This window comes from Gobius niger (assembly GCF_951799975.1).
Source record: "Gobius niger genome assembly, chromosome: 1".
NCBI classification, from domain to species: domain Eukaryota; kingdom Metazoa; phylum Chordata; class Actinopteri; order Gobiiformes; family Gobiidae; genus Gobius; species Gobius niger.
Genome location: NC_136852.1, coordinates 8,061,702 through 8,068,864, shown reverse-complemented (window position 1 = coordinate 8,068,864; position 7,163 = coordinate 8,061,702).

Genomic DNA, 7,163 nt, shown 5'->3' with positions numbered 1-7,163 from the left:
TTCATGCAGTGCTGGAGCATTTCTTTATGCTTTATGCAAGTCGTGGTCTTCAATCTGTTACTCAGAAGCTTCACCACGTTTGAAGCTTCCCTCTCCAAGTCCTCGAACACTTCGACATTTCAGTTCACATTTATAGAGCCCTTTTCTCTTTGTGCACCAGTTGTAACAATGCACTTGGCAAACGTCAAAAGTCATATTGTTTCTTTGGGGGTCATTTATCAAGACCGGTGCTAAATAGCGAGTGCTAAAAAATAAAATATTCTATTTGCTTGCTAGTATTAGGGCCCCAAATCTGTATAATTAAGATAATGCTGCAAGAGTAAAAATGTCATAAATGTTTGTGTTCCACTGTTGCACATGCTACTCGCTTTGCACATGAGCAAACGCTTGGTAAATGACCCCCTTTATCCTATAACACCACTATATCATCTTGGCCAACTGTCCTCCACATTAGCCCCATATTTATGCAAAAACATCTGGAAGATTTCGCTCCTCTCGGTGGACAGAACGTTTTAAAACATGCTGTTTCTTTATGGTCGGACAGTAAAAGTTATAGCCCACTTTACATTGGAAAAAAAGAAACTACATGGGAAATGCTTTATATTAAAGAGACTAGATGCAAGTTGGTCATTTTGCGCTCACTACTGCCACCTCAGGTCTTACGTGTAACTGCAGCTTCTATATTAAGCTCGTGCATGACGGCACTTCAGACCCGAATTAACACCTTTTTAAGTGACAGGATTTTAGAGGCAGTTGTGGTGAACAGGTCTGGGCTCATTCTACACATTATGACATGGCTGGAACATGTAGGGGAACAAAAATACATAGTTTTAACATTTTTAAACTCCGTATAGTCCCTTTAAGGAAGAAATTATATGGGAAATGCTTTATATTAAGGTGTGCTTATACACATTAGTATTTATTAGGCCACTAATAATATGCTTGTAAAGTATTAAGTATTAATATGATGCTTATTATACTTCATTCTGTTAACATACTAGAAGAAGAAGAAGAAGAAGAAGATCTTTATTTATATAGCGCCTTTCACAGACATATAGTCACAAAGCGCTTTTTACATGAGACAGTTGTACATTCACTCCACACTCGGTGGTGGTAAACTACGTTTGTAGCTTCAGTTTCCCCTGGGGGAGACTGTCAGAGGCGCTTTCGCGACTACACACGTCTGCGCCAACGGACCCTCTGACCACCATACATTCACTTACACACATCATTCATCCTGGCCTATTGTGCATGTTTTTAGTGGTAGGGGAAACCGGAGTACCCAGAGAAAACCTACACAGACACAGGGAGAAGATGCAAACTCCACACAGAAAGGCCCGTCCAGGTGGGAATCGAACCCGGACCTTCTAGCTGTGAAGCGAGAGCACTAACCGCTGCGCTACAGTACTAGTATGCCATCAATGAAATGCTCATAAAGATATTAATAGGCTGATCATTATATTGTTATCAATCACCATGCTAATAACCCTTGCCCTAAACAGATTACTAATGCTTATTAAACATTTTATTAAAACTTAATGAGGACACCTAAATATGGAGCGATACCATCACATAAATTACTTGAATAAAGAGATTAAATCTGAAGTTTGAGTAGGTCTAGTCTTAAATGAAACATATTGTTACCAATTCAAATCATTTTCTATTTCAATTAAAAAATTCCATCCATCCATCCATCCATCCATCCATCTTCTTCCACTTTTCCGTTTCCAGGTCGTGGGGGCTGTTGGAGTTGCCCAAATCACATTGCACCAGCCCCTTATGGCTCCTCTTGCAGGTGGTGGGTCCACAGAAGGACGGCCTCACGATTAACCGGGCCTGTTGGTCTCTCATAAGGGGCTTCTGAATTACAAAAAATATTATTCTTAAATATAAAGGTTGATTTGTCAGATTTCAAATGGGATTTTATCTTTGATCCAAGTCAAATTCAACATAAAGTACCTTAGTTAAAGCAATGTTAAGTAAATGATCTAATTTAAGATGTTCATTTGTCCGGCGTATGTCAGGAGAACAGCTGGATTATGTTGAAATGATGCAACTTCTACATTATGGACAGCAATAACTTGTTTTTACAGTGTTCGCCCACGTTTGATTTTCGCTTCCACCACAGTGTGCTGTCGTTGTGTCCTTGGGCAAGACACTTCACCTGCCATTAATCAAGTGTCTGTGTTCACTAGTGTGTGAATGAACAAATGAGAGAGTGGGTCCTTTATTAGGGGCTGTGGAGAGAGAAAAGACCAATTAGCCGCTGTTTATCATTTTAAATAAGGGGAGTTTCAGTCACTCTCAGACTATTTAGATTTTTGCCTCAGATTACATCATGCAAAGAGAAAATGAGAGTTTGCCGTTTCACTTGCAGATATGTGTGGGAGTATTTTTTGGAAACATTTAAAAGTTGTACAAAAGCAAAGCTGTGTTCGGGCTGACAAAATACTGGTAAATATAGAACTCATTATTTAACCAAAAAATAGTCTGGCACCTGGATTTACCTTCCGCAAACAGGTAAGAGTGTCCTGTTGGATCATTAGACCATGTTCCACAACATTATGAGCTGAAAGAATGAGATCAGCTGCACATCCCAATGACCCGGTTATTCCATCAATGGATTTCTTCTTCCCTGATGGCACAGGCATATTCCAAGATGACAAAGCCAGGATTCATTGGGCTCACATTGTGAAAGAGAGAAATCATTTTCACTCATGGATCGGCCGCCACAGAGTCCAGATCTGAACCCCATTGAGAATCTTTGGGATGTGCTGGAGACGGCTTTGCACAGTGGTCACACTCTCTCATCGTCATCTGACATGGCAGAAGCTTATTGCAACAAAGCCACAGCAAATGTGAGCTGTAATCAAAGCTACACTGGAAAAATGACCATCTTAAATGAGATACATTGCTTGAATAAATGTTCTTTATATTCATTTTTAGAATTTTGAGTTAAAGATAAGATTTACAAAAAAATGCTTAAGTCAGTGGAACAAGCATAGATCCCACTTTAAAAAGATTAATTTTGACTTGAAATAATACAAAATATTATAAATCAAGATTAAAAATTGCTTGTTCAGATACAGACGGCATCTCGTCATAGAAGGGGAAAACAGAATCTTTTGGGAAAACAATATTTCACTCTTTTTAGGCATTTTCTGGTGAAATATAAACGTATTTATCACATACAAATAAAGTATAGTCTAAATCGGGTCCATATGAATGTTTATTCACAGCAGATTGTTCAGTAGAAGCGAAAAAACGGCAGTCGTAGCAAGCGCTAGCTAACGTTAGCATTAGCACGATGCTAACGGGGAGCATCGTGTTAGCATTCTATGTTATTGATGTATTTATGGGCTGTTGAACCACTTTGATCCTCCCGATGTCTTTGTATCTTTATTAGGTAGAAAACTACATTCAGAATTCAGCATTTCTTAAAGTAGTTTTTAAATAAATAGAGACAGTTGCTCCAAATTGTTTTCCCCCTTAACTGTTTTCAAACATGACCAAATATGGGCGATTCCAGAGACGTCGTCTGTATTTAAGATTAGACCAAATCTACTCAAACTTTAGATCTGTGTTATTTCTTCCTTCCTTTTTTCAGTTCAATTCTCACTGAACATCCGTTAGCTTCATCCATCAGTTTCCACGTCTGTGTAAATAAATTGGTGCCGCTCTGAACATTTTTTTCGATCAAAGTGATTGCAGACCTACAGCTCCAGCCCTGTGAAGTGACAAATGATCAAGGTAACTTTACTTCTACCTCCAAAGCGACAACGACGCCGAATCTGTAACCTGCAACTTTTTGGGGTCCGAGCAACGGCAACAATCAGCAAAACAAAGCGTCTTACTCACCTCTAGCCTCGTCCTTTTTTGAAAGCGCGGTCAGAGTAAGTCCGTGGCAGCGGTGTTTTCTCATGTCTGCTCCCGTGTTGTGTCACCCAAAACTGTCCTTGTTAAACATTACCAAAGTGACTGGGAACTTTGTTTGGCCGAGTAAACACACAGAGCATGAGTCAGTCCACACAGACAATGGGCCTCACTTCTCATCCCAGTGACTCCAAGTGGAAGAAGTATCTGCAGTTTCAGGTTTCAATAAGTGATGTCAAAACATGTTGTTAGACTTTACTGACAAAAGGAAACAGTTTGATTTAGCCTCCAGGGGCGTGTCCAGCCTTTTTCCAATGGGGTTTCCCAAAGGGTGGCACTTACGTATATTTTGGTATATTTAGTCTGTTTATGTTAATTTTTCATCATATATTATTATTATTTTTTAATATACTGCTCATCTGAATGGGGATTCTGGAGGTGGCCCCCTAAACATGCCCCAGTTAGCACAGTAAGATTTGTGTCTGTGGCCCAGGTGTTATGTGGTTCAAATCCTACTCTGTCCCTGTGCCGTTGTTTGGAAAGACACTTTACTCATACCTGGCCTCAGTATGAAGAGGTCAGTGTTGCTCTTCTCTGACAGCTGACCCATGAGTTTCTCTAAAGCCTGTAGAGGATTTGTCCAAACAAAGCAATAAAGGCGCATTACCGGCTGAAATAAAGCTAAAGAAATTCTGCACAGGGACAAATCTTTCCACTCTTTATAGCCATTTTCTGGTGGAATATGAACTTATTTATCACATACACATAATGTCAAGTCTTAATCAGGACCATATGGATATTTTTCCACAGCAGATTGTGAAGTAGAAGTAAAAAAAACGGCAGTCGTAGCTAGCGTTAGCATTAGCACGATGCCAACCTATAGCATCATGTTAGCATTCTCTGTTATTTATGTATTTATGGGCTGTTGAACCACTTTGCTCATCCCCCTGTCTTTGTATCTTTATTGGGTAGAATATTAACAATTCAGCATTTGTTAAAGTATTTTTTGAGTAATTACAGAAAGTTAAGATTGTTCTCCAAATTGTTTTTGCCTTAACTGTTTTCAAACTCTACTCAAGCTCTACTACCGGGTTCCGAGATGTGCGAGAAACTATCAATCAATATTTCTGAAACTCAACAGAGAGTTACTGAGCATACTTGTTTATCAGGCCCATTAGCCAAAAATGCTGTACCTACTGCTAAGTAATACCAAAATCGGTACAGCCGGGTTAGCGGAGAAAAATGCTAACGGCGCAGCAGCTACGCTAACCCCAGAAGTAGTGACTTTAGTAAATCGGACTTTTTTTGCAGTATGTGCGGCATTTTTGGCTAATGAGTCTGAGATATGAAAAAAAATCTCAAATTTTGACCAAAATGGTGTTAAACAAATGAACCCTGGGCGTGAATTCAACCTGGTAAACTCATTACAGCGTCACCTGCCTTCATCCGATGAAAGCCTCGTCACTAGCCACACCTCCGCTTCAGCCTGTCATTGCTCAAGATTCCTCATTCAACCCCCGGTCTCCTCTGCTTGCCAGCTGTGCTGCAACCCACCTCCGTCCCATCATAGATTCGGCCATCGCTCATTCATCTCCAGCGTCCCACTCCCAGTGGTGTGTCCAGACTTTTTTCACTGGGTTGGCACTTGGTTTTTGCTGGGGTGGCACAGATGGGGAGTAATGGAAAAGTAATACTTTAACATGGCAATGGCACTTAGAATAACTTTTTTTGTTAAAGTGATGCACAACAAAAAGGGGTGTGCTGATGATGGGGCTGGGCACTGATAGAGGAAATGCTGCTACAAATATTTTTCCTCAAGCAGCTCTCTTGAATGGGGTGGCTCCTGTCGTGGCCCAGCAGATATCAGGGGTGGCCCGGGCTACCCTAAGCCACCCCATAGACACACCACAGCCCAGTCCACTACCAGCATTCAGGCTCTGGGGGAAAACACCCACAACACTCATCTAACCTGCTCATGCATATTATCATCAACGTATAACACCTATGTCTTCTGCCGGGGTCTGAACGCCAAAACTCATATTCATACATGCCAGCAAGGCTTTCTAATTGCTACTTTTGTTCGTCTCTCCAGGTTGGTCTTTCCGCCTCTGCTCTGCCCAATCCCATCAGGTCTCGGAAGCAGGAAGGGGCCTGGTAGGTACTTGGATGGGAGACCGTTGGTGGTGGTTGGAGTTGTGGCCACAATAGTAGTTGACCACCTCCAAATGGACCCTATTGTACATATATGAGGAGAGTTAGGTTAACCTCTTAACTCCCGCCTGAACTGAGAGGATCTTTTTCCTCACGTCATCAGATTTTTTTTCCATCATTTTTTTGTTGGGTATTCAACTCATTTTTGTAACTTTTTTGTCATTTTTTTGTCGTTTTTTGTCACATTTTTGTCATTTTTTTTATTTATTTTTTATTTTATTTTTTTTGTTAAATTTTTATCTTTTTTTTTTCATATTTTTGTTATTTTTTCATAAATTTTTGTCACATGTGTGTAATTTTTTTGTCATTTTTTCATCAATTTTTCGTCTTTTTTTGTCATTTTTTGTCACATTTTTGTATTTTTTTTGACACATTTTGTCACATTATCGTCATTTTTTTGTTAATTTTTTGGTCAATTTTTTGGTCAATTTCTTGTCACATTTTTGTGACATTTTTGCCACTTTTTCATCAATTTTTCGTCATTTTTTGTCACATTTTTGTATTTTTTTTGACACATTTTGTCACATTATCGTCATTTTTTTGGTAATTTTTTGGTCAATTTTTTGGTCAATTTCTTGTGACATCTTTGTGACATTTTTGCCACTTTTTCATCAATTTTTCATCACTTTTTTGTCAATGTTTTCTCACTTTTTTGTCCCATTTCATTGTTTTAGTCTCAGTTTTGTTGCTATTTTCACAGCTTTTTTTTTTAGAAGCTTTTGGACTGGGGTCAAGCCAAACTGGAGAAAATGTGCTCGGTTCAGGTGGGAGTTAAGGGGTTAACCAAAATGTGAGAAGGGGCCAGGTAGAAAACATAAGATGCAACTTTACTTTTCTGATTCGAAACTTTGCACAAGACAAATAACAGCAAATGATTACATTAAATGAGCACTTGTGTTCCATGGCACTCAGTGGAAAATCACAGAACTAGGGCGTTCATAGGAAGAAGATTCGAAGAGAAATGGTGCACACGGCCTGGGAATCAAACCCTGGCTGTGACGCAGAGCCTGCTCTGCCACACGACCATCAGCTCAATGTCATTATTTCTCCTCTACAGTCAGCGAAAGGAAAAAGCATCA